At 44.0% G+C, this 17,438-nt stretch overlaps 1 long non-coding RNA gene across 1 annotated transcript in view; it reads left to right on the top strand.

The window, feature by feature from the left end:
* Window positions 1-17,438, top strand: part of LOC121668980 — a 150,472-nt gene that overhangs the window by 97,416 nt on the left and 35,618 nt on the right. Inside the window, exon 4 of the long non-coding RNA XR_006017583.1 lies at window positions 16,105-16,142. This is a non-coding gene — a long non-coding RNA (uncharacterized LOC121668980). The remainder of the gene's footprint in view (window positions 1-16,104; window positions 16,143-17,438) is intronic.

The raw sequence follows: 17,438 nt of genomic DNA, 5'->3' as shown, positions 1-17,438 counted from the left end.
TGAAATGAAAGTTTTGCTCTGCAGATCTGATTCTGGAAAAGGGGATAAGTTTCTTGCTGAGAGATGACTTCACAAATTTACAAACTTAGAGGCTTAGGGAGAGACAGCCCCTCAAGCTCCCCCAAACATGTGTTTATGAGAGCCAAGGCTGTTCGTGATTACTTAGCACCACAAATCAAAGCATCCTTTTACACAAAACAATTCCCTGGACCAAATCAGAAGAAGGAGTTAATTTTTTCTGACCAGATTATGCTGCAATTATAATGTGCACCAGAGAATAATTTATTCCTCCATTGCAATGCTGGAGATGTTTCCTCACTTCTACATCATCAATTTCTCCTGCTATTGGCAAATACTGCAACAAAGAGAAGGAAATGGTTTCAAATGTGTCCATCCTACTGACATGGATTGTAATGAGCATGGAAAGTGGGCCAACATTAACTCTCATAGTGTCAGTAGCATAAGCCCAAGTGCCAAGCCATTTCAATTAATTATGTGCTAATAGTCTCTGGGCTGGTGCAGTGTTCAGCATGCTCTATGTGCACGAGTTATCCTCATCAGTTCTATTTCTTCCTTTTTGAACAAAAATTAGCAGTAATCCTTCAATTTTGTGGAAGCCTTCTGTTGCAGTCCAAAAGTCAATGCAGCATTCAGGCTTCATATGCACGTTACCATTCCCTCAGGCCCTCATTGAGATGGTATTTTTAGGAAAGTTAAACACCATCAGTAGCCTGTGTCCTGCTCTGGCATAGCAAAGTCACTCCAGAGCTGCTGTGGGTAAGGTTTACAGCTACTCTGGGGCACCAGGCGGCCAAAACAGCAGAAGCACGGTGGCAAATAGAATCCTAATAGCCAGAAAATCATAAGAAAGGTTTTTCTTTAGGCAGATATGTTTTCTAGTTTGGGGTTTATTTAATCACCTCTTTCCAAGGAATGGCTGTCTTGGACTCTCAGGCATAGGCTGATGGAATATCCCTCGTTGCAGTTAATGGAGGAATATCTTCTATGGACCTTTTTCACTGTGAAGCCAAATATTTTAGGAGAGCCTGGACTGCTCTGGAGAGCTCTCAGTATGATTAAATACAGCACTGGAGGGCAAGCAAAGTATGCACGTGGTACTGTGGCAAAGCCCCTGGAATTGTTGGTGGTTCCTGTGGCAGAAATCTGCCCTGGAGGCAGGAGCTCACAATTCAAAGCTGATTTGGAAGGATTTGGGAATCTGCTCTCTGGCTTCTGTTTTAATTGTTGTTTAGCTGTAAACATTCCCTCAACCCCGACTGCATGGCAAATATCAAAATCAGAATAATTAAATGATTGCAAGTCCCAATGAAGATCCTAAATAAGCAAAAGTCATTCAAAGCAGCTGGCTTCAGGACCACATCAGGCCTTCCTACCTATGAGACTGCAGCTTAAAAATGAGATACACTTTTCTTCCAGCTCCCCAAATCATAGATAACAAACAGATATTTAAATATCTCTTCTGTCTAGGCAGAAGTAGTAATATCACTACATTACTACTCAGCATGTAGTAATACAGTAAGTGTGCAGGAGTCATGGTTATTTTGACCATTCTCTCTTCCAATTAGTATTTATTTTGAAAAAACAGATCATAGCATTCTGTGCAGGTGCTGTGAGGTAATGTGTGCTAGTAACCCAATACAAGATCATCTCTTTCTCATGCAAGGTCATGCACATACTGGCTGTCAAGCTTTTTTCTTCTGGTGGGCCTATTCTTTGCCTATGAAGAAAACGAAAAGGACTCTGGTCCAAAATCTGCACTCCTGGTCCACATATTCATTCCATATAAAATAAAATCTCTTTGATTTTTACTCCCTCACCTACTTCAAAGACCTCACTTTGTTCTCAGGGTACACAACCCCCCAGTACTTATATTTTCTCATGAGCACAGGGACCTTTCCATAGAGGCAGGGACAATGTGACATCGAGACCGTGAGAAGCCATCGCTGCCCCACTCCTCCGTGGAAAGCTGTGATTTGGGTCAAGGCCGCTCTCTTTGCTGCTTGAAATGAAGATGAGTAGAGCAGGAGGACAACTCTTGGAAGGTTCTAGTAGTATATATCCAGAGACTACCATCCCTGTCAGAAGGGATGGATGTTTCAACAGCCAGTCAGCCAATTTCACGCTGAAATTAAAGTTGTCAGTCATCAGGTGGCCTGCTTGGTAGATAAGTGATATTACAGTTTCACATACCCAGGCTTTTTCCATTGGCCAGAGTTTGATGCAGAATCCTTGCTGGCATGCCATTGACACATAAAATGTAGCAATTATTGCTAGCATTTTTATTCTCAAGGTTTTTTGGCACATTGAGTTCAGATTCCCATTTGCTTGGTTTGATGCACGTAAACAATCCAATTTTTCATCAGTTCTGCTCAAGAGCTCATCAGTGATTGCGTATGGGTGTAATCAAGTAAGCATCGTTTACTAAATCCAAAGCTTAGTTCTTCATTTCCATCAGTTCTCACTTCTTTTTATACTTTCTAGAACAGCTCCATATTTTTACTTAGCGTTAGTCAGGATTCTCTTTTGTTTGTTTGTTTTAATCTTACTGATATCATTTCAGTGGTTCTTTTTTTACTGCTTGAAGTGTAATTCCACTTTCCCCACATAATTTCCTTGCAAAGCCAGATGGGCAGAAATGGTTCCATGCCATGCTGAAACCCTCCATCCTATTTATACAAGATAAATCTTGTTGCTAAACAATTCTGAAGAACGTGTTCACTATATAATATCTACTGAATTTGTCAATCAAGTCATTCTTATTTCATCTTTCATCATTCTGCTGTTCTCTACACACTTGTTGTGGAGAAGGGGGAAAAAACGAAGCTGTAGAGAAGATGATGACAGGAATCTTGTGAGACAGATGAATTTGTCTACCATTGTTTTCTGCTGATGGTGACAAAGAGATTTATGGGTTTTTTTGGTCACTCTTTTTTTCTCTTCTCCCAGAGGCACACAGAGCTGCCTTGGGTTAAGCAGAAAAGCTGCTGGTGCCAGTGCTGAGGAGCAGAGTGCAACCCCTGCTGCTGTGTGTCAGGTTTCCCAGCTGACTCGTGTGCTCAGGATTCCGTGTGTCTAAATACTCCTGATGTGCATCTCTGGAAATACATGTGTGGAAAAAATACATTTCTTTCATTAGGAGAGCACACTGGAGGTTTTGGGAGGACGTACTTGTAGCAAGTTATCTGTGCTACATATCGGATATCTTTATTCAAGTACAGCTCTTCAAAGCAGCCTTTCAAAGGGGCAGAAATTCCCATTGTGGTGCTCAAAGACAGAGGCTTCAAGGAGAGGGAGTGAAAACCCTCCCTGTGCAGTCAGGCATCTCAGCAGACATGAGCATTTCTCCCACCTTCGTGCTTGCCTGTTGCTGCCCTGCTATGCTGATCACACTTCTGAAGGCTGACTGTACTTCTCATTTAGTTCAGTGGCAAAAACCCATTAGCACAAAGACAGAGGCTGATTTTTCTTTACCCGTTTGCCTCCTATGTCTTTCAGAGGTTTTTAGCTCAGCCTCCTCTCTTCTTTGTGTCATCACCACTCTCAGAGATCAAGAGAAGGACAACTTGGGCTGTGCAGCACTAACAAAGCATCAGTTTTTCTGCTCGGGCTTTTGCCCCAGCCCACGTGCCCAGGAGTGAGGCTGAACACCAGAGCCTCTGCCTGGACAGGAGAAGATGTGCTGGGAAATTTCCAAGGCTTTTCCTCTCTGCTACAGGTACTTTCACGCATGCCTGGATCAGCTCTGTTCCTTAATTGAAATCATCCTGTCCTCAGCACGCTTAATCCTCTCCTTCGTGGGAGTCCCTTTCCCTCCCTGAGCTTTCTGCTAGCGTGTTTGCAGCTGAGTGTCACTGTTATGGGAAGTGGCACACGCTGCCTTCCACTTTTTAATACTTCTTTCAACTGAAATAGAAAGCTTTTCCCCATAGGCCTTCCTATTTCTCCCATTTTCTGCATAAATGCTGTATGAAATGCTGGGATCTCCCTGTCATAGGTTAGCAAGCGTAGTCCCGGAAGGGACGTCCTTGCTAAGGGGTGCTTACAGTTTCCTCTGGGAACTGACAGAACCTATCAGCTGGCCAGTTTGAATATGGACAATTCTCTAAGCCACTTAAAGTTGTGATCACCTCTGTGATCCACATTTAAGAATAGGCAAACTCCCCCTCCAAGCTCTCTCTCGTTTCCGGCACTGGGACAGGTGGCTGCGGGCCCCGTGTGGGGGCCAGCGGGCCCGGCCAGGCCCTGCTTGGGCCAGGCCGGGCCGGGCCACGGCCATCCTGAAGCCATGGACCTGTTCCAGCCATGGAACCCCCCCCACTGCCTTGCCGTGGGCAGCCGGAGCGGCTCGGCTCTCCCCCCTCTCCACTGCGATAAGAAAAATTCAACATTCCAGCTGCAAAGCTGCAAGGCCGAGGTGAGAGTAACCCTTTTATTGCTATGAAGAGCTGAAAACCTGAGGGAAGAGAGAGAGGAGATGCTTAAAGCTGAAATTCTGTTGTGAAGCTATGATATATCAGAGTATCCTGTTGTAATTTCATGAAGATATGGGGGGTGGAGTGTTCAACTCGTGAGCAAAAGCACCTGCGCTGAGATAGGCAGATGCTGACGCAGCTGTAATTTCATGAGAAGTTTGGACAGGGAGAGATGAACCAGATGAGGACTTTTGCTCCAAACGGGAAAGGAGAAAACCTCAGTCCGTAGAGATGAACCAGATGAGGACTTTTGCTCCAAATGGGAAAGGAGAAAACCTCAGTTCCTAGAGATGCTCCCAGAGATAGTCCTAACGATGAAGATGATGAAGACCCTTTGCTCCCAGGGAAGGAGAAGGGCCTCTGTTTTTGTTTCTGAACGGCTCAACCTTAAAATTGTACCCCAGAAAACTTCAAGAGTGGACCCTCGAAAGCAGTTGCGGGAAAAGCTGCAAGTCGGGGGAAAGGACTCACACGCAGGCAGAGAGACTCCTCTTCCTAAATGGACTGAACAATATTTGGAAGTGGGTGGCTGTCTCGTTGTGATAATGTTTTCATAGCATGAGCAAGAAGAGACTTTTCTTTCTAAATGGACTGAACAAGGTTATTATGGAAGTGGTAAACAGACTGAACATCTTAAGGGTTGTCTTTTCACATTGTCAGTGGGAGAAGGGAGGAAGGTGGGGGGAGGAGGAGAGTTCTGAAGGTGGTATAATTTTTTTTCCTTCTTCTTTTAGGTCTGTTAATAAACTTCTTTATATTCTTTCAAGTTTGGTGCCTGTTTTGCATTTCTCCTAACTCTTATCTCACAGCAGATAAACAGTAATGAGTATTTTGGACCAAACCACTACACTAAATTGGTGTTTCCGCCCGGTTACAAACCGAACCCGCGACACTCCCTCATCTGGACCCAAGTGCTTTGTGATGAGTGATAAAAGATACCTTAAAAATTATCTGTTCTAGTGCAGTGAAAAAGACTTCTGCAGTTTTGCTTTTTTTCCCCTTGCCTTAGACAGTCTCTCCCCATTTTTACTAATCTTGATTTGAAAGTGCTTGAAATTCTGCTTTCAAAAACAAAAATGAAGTCTGAAAAAGAGCACCAGTTCCTCCTGTCTTAAAGGATCCAACTCCCCAGCTTCCCTTGATGATAGTTACTTTATTTGTTTTACCATAATTCCTTGTTCATTCTTGCTATTCTCTTTTTTCTTTTGCTGGGCTATGGTGCAGGACTGCTGTTTCAAGGTTCGCTTACAGTAGCAGCCAGGAAATCATGTTCTCTCCACAACACTCAGAGTTTCCAGCTCCCAAAGGTCATCTGTAGGAAAGTCTGTGTGAGGAAGTACAAGAAAAGGTCTGGAAATGATTATCCAAATCCGTGTAACTGGTTCATGGAGGCCACACAAGAATAGCCATCCCTGTTGGGTTTAAGATGGAGAAGGGAAGAGATCTCCTGGCTCATGGCTTTCCATATTAAGCAAGAAGAGTGTTGTGACAATTAGCAGAAGTACAAACTGAGCTTGTACTTCTCAAATTACTCATTTTCACCAGCTCTGAGGCCCTGATTCAGCAAAGTGACACAGCTGAAGTCACTCTCTCCCAGCAAGTCTCACCAGCCCAGCTAGAGCACAGCTCTAACCCAAGCCTTCCCTTGCTAGCACAATTAGAGAAAATACCCTGATCTCTTTGACTGCTTCTTAAAATAACTTCAAAGGGATTTTTATATGGAGAATTTCATGTGGGGAAACACTGCAACCAAACAGCCAGGTGTTTTAAGAGCCTCATCTCAGAGGAGTGGCTGTGTTTGCTGCATTATGATCTTGGTAGAGCCTTTATTGTAATGTTCTAGAGGTCAGGTTGAAAATCCTGATTTGCATCTCAAATCCTTGCTTATAACCCAATAACAAAGTATTTTTTCAGCAGTTTGCCAGTGCAGTGATTTGTTACTTGACTGTACAGGTACTTAATATGAATAGTTAATACAATTTGAGTGCTGTATTAGGGAAAAAGACATGTCGTTTGTAGAGCAATGTGGTGGAAAATCCTCTCGTAGGAAGAAAATAACTTAGCATTTTTAGTGCTGGATGAGCTAGTCATGTAAAAATGGTATTGGAAACGTAGAAATCTGCCATTCTTTTATGCTATTTCCTTCATAGTCATTATTTATGCCCCTGTTATCTTAGTCTGCAGTTATTTGTTTAGTAACTGTATGTTAGTAACTGTAGTAGAAAAGGTACCTTTACCTTTATGGACTGTTCAGCTTGGGTCCTGCACAGCATAAAAATAGAGCTTATCTATTCATACTGTCTTATATCAATAGGCTAAGGCATCATGTTTTTGTCCTCCCCACTCATCTTTTACCATGGAAAAATGATAATTAGTCAGAAGACGTAGGGAACAGCACAGTGGAAAGTCCTTATGAGTAAAATATGGAAAAAAATGTGACCTTAATAAAGCAAAAAATAAAAGAAGTTGGAAGCCTTAAGCATCCCTTAAATAGTTGGTTTTTACAGCTGCAAAAAGGGTGGAAGAATAGATTGATAGAGGCAAGTTGGACAATGGTTAAACAACATAAAAGAGTGTTCACACATTAACACAGCGTGGGTTTCCTCTCTGGGTTTCAGGTATGAGAGTGTGCATCCCACACAGACGTGGTAAATAACCCAGGGCAGTGGTGGCAGAGGTGTCTCCGTGGGTAGGTCACAACCCAAGAGCTAAATGAGCACAACTGCAGCACTTCTGGGCTAACCAGGTGGCCATAAAAACCTGACCTCTTGCTGCTGGGTGTTTGCATTGTTCGTGGCCAAGAGAGGTTGTTTACTCAACAGAGTTAAAAATCTGTGATTGTTGTTACAGCTTTGTTCAGCGAAAATTACAGAGAATTGTTTCCCAAGACTGTGTTAGAGCTGTGTTTGATCACACTGATTGCTGGTGCTTTAACAACCATTGGTATTAACAATTACTCATAGTTGCTGGCACTGTTTGAAAAACTTCTCTTGCCTCACACAATTTGTTGACAAAGAAGGCTGTTCTCTGCTAGATCTCTTGACCTGAAAAGCTCTCCTCTCTTTTTAAGTTTTGTAAGTAAAATTTCAGATGCATGTAAGCAAATGCAAGGAAAAAGGGACAGTGATTTATTTGGGTTTTTTAAAAGTTGAAATTCAAGTGAAGCACATTTTATGTATGAATGTCTCGATAGAGATGGACCAAGATTTCTTTTGTTGTTTTTCAGATAAAGTGAGTTGACATTATAAAATTGCATCTTCACTTTGACAGCAAAACCATATCCTGCCCAAGTCTGGCTATTATCTCAATATGATGATAAGGTTTTCATGTCACTCCATTCTTTGAGAAACAAGTGTCAGCTCACTTTGACTCACCACTGAGTCAAAATACAAGTTCACTTCAAAGGCATCCTGCCAGAGCCCCAGACACAGAGGCTGTGAGTGAAGCACAGTGACCCCGCCATGCTCAGTCAAGCTGTGATTTTACAACAGCAATGACATGCCCGTGTTAGCTGGCAACAGATAATTCCTGAGTATCTGAGCTGTGGCTCTAAGGTGTAATTTAAGGATTTTTTTTTTTCATAAGCAAAAAATATTAACCAGGGATGTTGGCTTCTGTGATTTTAAACAGTTTGTTAAAAAAACCCAACACCTCACAAACATTTGAACTGGCCTTTCTCCCTGATTCTAGTTAAGAGCTCAAATAACTCTCTTGAACAGGACATTCCCAGGTCAAGTCTCAAGTGAATTCCCCCATTTATACCTCCTCACTCTCCCTGACCCTTTGCCATCACCACCTCCGTGTCAAACTGCCCATCACCCAGCACAGCCACGCTCCTGTTATTGATGCACTCAGTGGTTTGGGTGCAGTGATACAAAGGGAGCACAACCCCACTGACCCGTGACTGTGTTTTCCAGATCTCACTCTCTCACCAGCCACTGCCTGGTTTCACTTCTGAGAAACTGGATCAGATAAAAGTTCAATTGTTTTGCACTGAATTGCAGCGAAGCAGCGCTGTCAGTTTAATTAAACTCCTAACTCGAAGCCTCTGATGAAGGTGCTCGGGAGCAGACAGTGGAAATAAAACAAATGATGGCAGAGTTGTTCCTATCAGGGCTGAGGTGTTCTGCACAAGGGAATGGTGTACAGAGAACATCTCTGCAGCTCACTGAGCCCACAACCTCTGTGATCCAGAGCACAGGGAGCAGGGACATAAACTGGAAAAGGTCACACGTGTTGGGTTGGACCTGTACAAATTACTTTAGAGGGAAACTTTGTCCCATACAAAAGATCAGCTTAGGTTAGAACACAAAGCTAATTTTTCAAAGTTTTTAGTGAATTTCAAGAGCAGAGACCATGTTCTGGCTTGTTGAACCATGTCAGATATAATCTGTAAGGATTTTAAAGAAAAGATTCCTAGAGGCATTTCCTGGATAACAACAAATCTCCCAAGTGGGCTTGAATCTGCAGAAGAGGAATCCACTAAACCCACTAAATTCATGGCTGCTTACTTATTGACCAAAGCCCCTGGGCTGTTTCAGCTCCTGTGTTAGCCTGGGAAGGTGGGGCTGAAGGTGTGAATTTAATTTCTCTGGCAATCCTGTCTCTGTCTCAGGCTTTTCGTGGCTGATGCAAATCTGAGCTATGGGCAGCACAACGGTGAGGGTGACTGAGCACTGGCATGGGCTGCCCGAGGAGGTTTTGGGCTCTCCATCCTTGGAAATATTCAAAAGTCATCTGGAAACAGTCCTGGCCACTGACTCCGGGTGACTGCTTGAGCAGGAGGGATGGACCAGATGACCTCCACAGGTCCCTTCCAGCCTCAACCATCCTAGGGACTGGAGCAGCATCCTCTGCAGAACAGGCTCAGAAATCTCTGTTCACTCCTGTGATGATGAGCTACTCTGTTCACCCCCCATTTCCTGAAGTGCATCTGCTTTTAGGTGGAAAGTCTAGGAAATGAGTGACTATCATGCTGGCAGGTGGATGCTTTGGGGAAGTACAAATGCTGCTCCAAAGGAACAGAGAAGTCTTATTCTGCTTTAACCTCTCCTTTTCTGCCCTGCAGAGAATCAGTGGGGTGTATCCAGCCAATGGGTCATCTCTGTGGATGTCAGAAGAGGGTGAATACTTAGGAATTATTATTTGGTTAATTTTGCATCTTTTCTTCCCTTTGGCCACCTAAAATTCTACTGAGCAGAAGACAGCTTCCCTGGAAATGAGTCATCCTAGCAAACCCTTCTGTGAACATCTTTTGGGCTGGAGTATATGATACAGATAATTTACAGCGTTTGCTGTTCAAGACTGTAACTGTTTTTATTGGGCCTCTCAGTCTTGGGCAATACTATGATGCTCTTCCTGGAGGGACAGTAAATAAATCAGATGTTTACCATGATGAATCAAACATTATGACTTTTAAAAGCTTTCTTTTCTGAAAGTATTTGCTGTCTTTGGTTGAAACATATTGTTCATGCCAACACATTTCCTAAGAAGCCTGCAAAAAAACCCAAAGACAAAACAAAGGAGGAAACATATGTTTTAAAATGGGAGAGTGGCTCTTCTGAAAACATTTATATGTCTAAGTCTCCAAATATGAGCAATTTTTTCATTTTATTGAGACAGACTTGCAGCCCAACTAGATTTGACATGAATAGTAAGAAAGACCCTCTGAAATCTGGCACTACAGGAGAAACAACATGTTTGTATCCAAAACATCCAGAGGGGAATTATGCAAAGAGATTAGTCATCACTGGAGCAAAGTCTTAACTTCAAGAGCTGATTTACGCAGGGCCACAGCTCCAACTTCTCTTCCTGTGCGTGTTCCCTTGTGCAACAGGAAAAGGCTTTTGCCACCCTGCAACTGATGCTGGCTGAGACTTGACTCTGATCCAAACCAAAACAAGTATTTGTGCATTTGTGAATTGCAACAGCACAGAGCTGACCTGAGGCTGGCCATGAAATACCAGCCCAGGCTGGTAACCAGCAAGACATCGAGCCCTGACTCAAGAGCTGAGCTGACCCATCAGCTGTGCCTTCAGCTGGCCACACTCATAACAATATCTGCTTTGCTGGATGGAAGTAAAACAAACACAGCCTGAATGCCTGCATAAACTGAGATGATTCAGGATTGCTCTGTCACAAACCTACTGTGAACTTTCAAATATTGACGGACAGCACCCGTTTCTGGAACACACTAAAAGCTGTAATTATAAAACAGCTTGTGGTTGCAGAGAAAAGTCTAAAATCGTGGTGCAGGGGTGTATGGGTGGCTGAGAAATTGAGAAATAATAAGAAAAAATCAAATTAAAGGAACCACAGGCTATGTTAGTTTTAAAATATTCATGGCTTTGAAAGAAATTTGGGAATGGTCAGACTCTTAAAGCAGAGATTACAGAGTCTGCTAGCTTGCCTTTCTGGCAGTAGGTGTTGACAACAAGGGCATAAAGTTGTTCATAATATTAGAAAAATAGGCAAAGCATAATTTAGTATGTTCTGTGGCTTCTATTGATTATTTCTGGGCTGGAAAACAGTCCATAAAGGAGTTAATGCAATTACTACAGAGGCAACTCCACTGTCTGTGCTTTCTGCTGCTGGAACCATTCCTTGTCCCTTGATAGGACAGAGCCGACTCCTGCTCTATCTGGAAAAGGAGAGTTTCCCATCTGTGTTGCCTCCCACCTCAGTTTAACTCCTGTGAGCTGCTCAGGGAGTTCCCTTCTGCCTCCTGATCCTGGTGGATGGCAGGTTTTGGGCTTCGTGCTTTCTCTTCCCTCTGCTCTGCCTGACCCAGGGAGCAGCCCGGGATGTGCAGGCAGGGATGGCATGGGAGCATCTCTGGGCGCTCAGCCACATACAGGGAAGAGCAAAGCAAAACGAGGGGGTGTTCAACATCCTGGGCCATGCAAGGGCTGGAAATGATAGTTCATTAACGAGAGGGAAAGGAAAACAATTTGGTTTTCTGAATCGCCCCTCAGCAGGTGGGAAGGGGTTTCCAGTGGGCACAGACACACTGCTCCCTTGGGAAAGGGCTCTGTGGAGCAAAGAGCTTGTCCCTGCATGCTGGGGGGACAACACACCTGGGCAAAACGGCTGCAGGAAGAAAAGAGAAAGAAAGTGACATTTAAAAAACCAAAACTGAGAAAGGAAGCTCAAAGAGGAGGAATGATGGCAGTGCTGTCAGGAGCCAGCGACCCAAAGACATCTGTCTTATCCGTGCGAGACGAGGGGATCTGATAACACACAAGGTGATTAAAAGCATTGTCTTTGCACTCTGTCCTGTGTCCTCTAACAGGTGTATGAGAAACCTGCAACTCCTCAGCTGCTGTTTGGGGCTGCCAGCCCAAGGAGCTTTCACTTCCCATTCATTACTGCCTCGGTGAGCTGCCGGGAAGCCACGGAGCACAAAGCAATGCCACTCATGCTGCTGTCGCTCCTATTTTCTGCTCCATGAGCCACAGGGGAGCAAAGCAATGCACGAGGAGGACACAGCAACCAGGCTGTCTGGGCACCTCGTGACAGCTGAGATTTACCCTCCTCTAAGGCAGCTGATGGAAGAGGTTATGGCTGAGTTGCTCTGCGTCGGTACCATTTGGATTTGGAGAATTCACTGTTTGGGGCTCGTGTGTTTTATTGAGTAGCAAAAAAAAAAAATCCTTGATTTTTCTGCTGTGCTGCACAAACATTTCTGATGAGAGGTGCAGGGCTGGCAGATGCCTGCAGAGTGAGGGAGAGCCTTTCTGCACATGCTCCAGATGGGATTGGGCTGCCACATGCCTTTCTTGCCTGCATCGCTGCAATTGGCCATTTTGCCTGGTTTTGGAAAACAGCAGGAGATTCCTTTCCCCTGATTAAATGAATAATTAGATCTATTTCAGTATTTACAAGAGACTGCTAAACACTATAATTTCAAGAAAGCCAGGAGAGCCACCTCACTTGGGGTGATGCCACAAGTGGGGTGTTGCCCTGTGGGTGGGAGTGAAGAGCCTGGCTCAGGGCTGTACCTGGGACTTTCTCAGTCTGCTTGAGGGTAGTAAATCAGCTTCTTAAATGTTGTTCTGACTGCTCAAAGTTCAGGCCCAGCCTAAGGTCCTCCATTTGCAAAAGCATCTTGTTTCTGAACATGTCCTTTAGCCAGTCACTGTGTCCTGCCCATGCTGTGGGCAGCTGGGCAGTCCAGGCCAGCACCTGGTACCTTCTAGAAATCGTTTTCCACCTGGCACCTTCATGCTTCAGGGGTGTGCTGCAGCCAGGGCAGTTTCTGTGGAAATTAGTGTGCATCTCTTGGTTTTATGCTGCTTTCTCACAACCCCGTGCTTCTGTGGCTTTTATGTTGCAGCACTGGGCCCCTGCTCCCACCTGTGAGACTGAGCCATGACTGTGCTTGCAGACTTGTTGCTGCAGTGTGACCTATGGGGCTTGGCTTTGAAGAGGCTTTATTGATTTGTCACTGAGGAGGGCAGTGATAAGCCATCCTTCTGGCTGGCCGAGGTCTCTGTGTCTGTAGCCTCAGCACGGCATCTGCTGCAGTCCCATTTTCTGCAGAGAGGTGAAAGTCAAACGTCTTTCTGAAGAGTCTCAGGGTTTGCAGGCCAAATCTCATAGCTCTTTTCAGCAGGCAGTAAAAACAAAATGTGAGCTCCGTAGGTTTGGGATTTGTTACTTGTCCGTGACTCTGGGCATGGCAGGACCTCGATCTGCACAGGAGGACCTGACACATCACCTTGGGATACCTCAGGGCAGTGGAAATGCAGTCCTTGGGATGTATTTAAGGTGCCCTGCCAAAGGGAAAAAAGTTGAAACATGAGACGTTGTGATTGTATTTTTTTTTTTCTTGGACAAAAACTATTTGAGGCAAATTTGTGAAATAGTTTCACACAGGAAAGCTGGTCAAAACTTGGAAAAGAAAACAAAGTAATTTAGTCCTTTTTTTTTTTTTTCTCCAGTCCAAAATATCTGATTTTTAAATGTGTCCATGATATTTTTATCATTTTTTTTTCCTGGATCAAACAAACCAACAGTGTTTCAGCTTGAGGCTAAGCAAGAAATCTTTGATTAGCCCCAAATGATGGTGTTTTGTTGTTCAGTATTTCATTTTCCTGAGGCCAGCAACACAATCATTTGGCATCAATCAAGAAAAAAATGCTTTCAATTCTTTGCTCATTTGTGGTCTGATAGATCCTCCCTGCTTTCCTACCAGTTTGGTCTGTCACACTGTGGGACCTCCACATTTTCAGGGTTTGTGCCTCCGAGGCTCTAGAACTGGAGAAGCCTGAGGCACCCCTTCCTGTCCTGTCTGATCCCAACACCCACTTTGTTCTAACCATAGTTCCCCTTCCCCCCATGCAGCATGAAGGAATCACACCCAAATACAATAAGAATATTTAACTTTCCATTGCTTCAGGCTGCAGTAATTAAAAAAAAAAAAAAATCACTTCTGAGAAGGAATTTATTCCATTGTTATTCAGAATTGGAGTAGTAAAAATAATAATGATGAAAACAAATACTAATAGCCAGACAGGGCCAGTGCCAGGGGCAGGCAAAAATCACTGCCAGGAGCAGCAAAAGAGCTGTGACCCAGCTGTTCTGTGCCCTGGCTAGCAGATGTCTCCTTTGCCTGTGGAAAAGCCCTGGAAAGCTCATGCTGCTGCTTCAGAGAGAAAGAGAAAAGGCTGGGGGGCACCAGTGGCTGCCAGATCCCTCCCAGTCCTCTCACCTTAGGGGGGTCAGAAACTCTCGTGTGAAGCCTTTGAGCTGCTTCCCCTCATGCAGTGTTTTGCACCCAGGAGTTTTATCAACTCCCCTGATAATCCCTAAATCTGAGAACAACAAAACAGGGCATGCCTCAGACTTACATCTTGGAGCATTTTGCAAATAAATTGGAGGGTTTTAGTAATTCCCTTTAACACAGGAAGCTGGGTAAAGGAAGGGTTATTTTTCTGACCCAAATGATTCTACCAGGCAAAGCTGACTGCAACGTTAGCCTTCATTTATCGAGCCATGATAGCATCCAGGAGTTGATAGCAGTGTCCATATTCCCGTCCTATAGATAAGAAATAGGATAGTCCATCAAAGTGTTTATTTGTACAGCAAGCTAGAAGTGTTACCTATTTTTGAGTGTTACTTATTTTGGGGTGTTGTTTTCAGGGTGGGGGGGAAGGGGAAAGAGTTAATTTATAATAAGTCATGCAAATCCTAATGTGGTCAGCGCAGAACCTCAAACCTGGTGAGCACTCAAAGGTTGTAACCCAAGTGTGTAACCCAGTGCAGGGTTTTTCTTTTTTCTTCTTCCCCCCCAGGACACAACAAAATCTCAAGAGATGTCAGACATGGGCAGGGCAAACAGCTGATCTCTATTTGCACTTTGGGTGTAGCTCTCCGTGGGTGGGTTTTTCAAAATGTGTCTAAAATTGCAAAGGAACACAAGTGCAGAAAGCTCCTGGGAGCTGTGCTAAACCACTTCCCTCATCTGGATTGACTTAACAAGATCAAATACATGTGAACAGGATGAGGACTCACAGGTTTCAACTGCTGCTCAGGAAATTCAGGCTAAACATTAGGAAAAACTTTCTAACAGTGAGGGCCGTTGCATATTAATAGAAATTGCTGTGGGAGGTTGTGTACCCAGTGCCACTGGAGGCTGTTAAGAACAGGTTAGAAAAACATCTGTCAAGAATGATGTAGGCAGAGTTGGTCTTGGCTTGGGGAAGAATTATGAATTAAACGAAGCCCCAAGTTCCCTTTCAGCCCAATTTTCTCTGCTTCTGCAGTATTGCATAGTAGTGGTTGACAGATAAATTATAATATTGCAAATTTTTTTTCTTTTTTAAAGTATATACTTTAAGTATATACTTTAAGTTCTCTCTTCAGTGTAGCACAAATACAGGTTTCAGTCAGGAAAGGTCCAAAAATAAACAAATCTCAGAATTATTGAACAGGCAAGCAGGAGCAGCACTCTTTTTTTTTTTTTTTTTTTTTTTTAAGGGAATAAATTTTCAACAGGGAAAAAAGAGGAAAAAATGAGGCCCCAAAGAAGATGCATCAACTTGGAGATGAGGATAGTTATATTAAGAAAATAAATCTAAAGTGTATCAAAAGTTCATACCTTTGGGGAGAAAAAAGCGGGAAAGAAGAGAAGGAAAAGCACAGATATCATTAGGACAAAACCCTAGAAAAGGAAAAAATCCTAAACAAATTAAATTATACATCTAATGAGCACAAACAGACATCTTCTTTCAAAAGAGATTTAACCCAATTCTTCAAAGAAACAAAACCCAGCAGTAATTAGTAAGTGCTTTTATCTCTTCTGGATTACAGTACCCAATAAAGCTGAATTCCTAGAGGTGATGTTCCTCCTCCCAGAATATGAATCATTAGAAGATGTTGTGCAAGGCTTTTCCTGCCTCAGCCCAATAGGATGCCACCAAAGTCGGACAGCTTGGGCTGTGCTTATTCTGCATATCAAAAAATCAGCTGTGGCCAGACCCCAAACGCAGAGATGAGAAAAAGAAACTGGGACTTTTCCTTTGATGTTCTTTGAGTTATGAATCAGGCCTTAAAATCCTGCTGGTCTCCTGTGTTTTGACACAATACTAAAGTTTTGTAACTTCTTCAGCAGAGTGAAGCCGGAGGGTAACGAGGGAAGGAAATGTGGTAAGTAATAACATTTATATTCTGTTGCTTTGCTTGGGTGCAAGTGCCCCGGCCACATAAAGCAAAACCAGGCCCCTGTTTAGAAAGTGCACGTTGTGCTATGGCCCAGACAGGTAATTCCATGTCCTCCAGAGTGCAGACCTGTATTTCACATCCCTTGAAAATGCAACTCCAGCACTCTCAGGAAGAGGAGGAGGCAGATCCCTGTCATAACCCCAAGGCCTGGGAAAAGCTCTTATTTACTCTTTGTGGAAATTTCATGCCAGGACTAACCCACAAGTGACTTCTGCTTGCCACTGAGCAGCTTTTTTTGTGACATGAATAAATACTCCATAAATCCCTGATGGAAAACTCGTCATGTCTCACACAGAGATGTGCTCAGGCACCAAGTATTTCAATGTGTATTTGACTTTTCTTTCTGCCTTTGAAGTTTCCAGAGCATCCTCTGATCCTGCAAGGGAGATGGGAGGCTGGTGGTCCAGGAGGGATTTGCCCCCAAGTGTGGCCATGGTTTTACCATGCAGAGATGGGCATAGAGGGTGGGAAAGCCCAGCTAAGCTTGTGCTCTCTGCCATCCTTTGGAAAAAAAACCCAGAAAAATGAATCATCACAGAAATATAGGTCAGGGTGGAAAAACACAACTCAGGAAGGTTTTCAAACTACTTCAGAAAAAATGAAGATCAATTCCTGAGCTACTGCCTTTTGACTTTGCAGCCAGGAGACGTGGTACTGGTAACCCAAAATCTGCATGCTGAGCTGAGTGGATGTTAAGCACTCAGATAAAGAGGGGCAGACGTTGCCAAAAATTTTCTCCAGCCAATTCTTTCAGCCCAAACATTCTCATTACTCTTCTATGGATTCAGACGTTTCCCAGTGGGTAGCTTCTCTTCCTTTAGTTCCCATGTTCCAAGAGACAAAGTTAATCTGTCTCCACAGAGGTGCCCAGGCTCTGTGCTGTCAGCAGGGTTCATATCAGTGCTATTAATCATCTGGTAGTTGCTGTTCTTTCATTTCCTTCTGCTAGCTCGTGTTCTCAGCTGTCCTCCTCTGCTCTGAGGCACACATCTCTCTGCCTGACCTGCATGGGCAGCAGCGACAGGCAGCTCCAGGCTCTGTGTGGGAAGGGAGACCTGCTGGTCCTGGGGAGGTTTAGCTGTGCCTGGGATGTGGGGCAGCTCCAGCCACCACAAACTCCTCACCAGGAAATCAGCTCCTGCTGTTGGATGGCATTTCAGAACTGAAAAGTTGTGCCTTGCCCAAGCTCACAGCCGTGTCCCCTTTGCTGCTGTGCCATGT

The sequence above is a fragment of the Corvus kubaryi genome, unplaced genomic scaffold (genome assembly GCF_017639235.1).
Source record: "Corvus kubaryi isolate FWS band 111438036 unplaced genomic scaffold, C.kubaryi_AGA036_p1.0 37387, whole genome shotgun sequence".
NCBI classification, from domain to species: Eukaryota; Metazoa; Chordata; class Aves; order Passeriformes; family Corvidae; genus Corvus; species Corvus kubaryi.
This window is presented reverse-complemented; position numbering and strand designations above follow the sequence as displayed.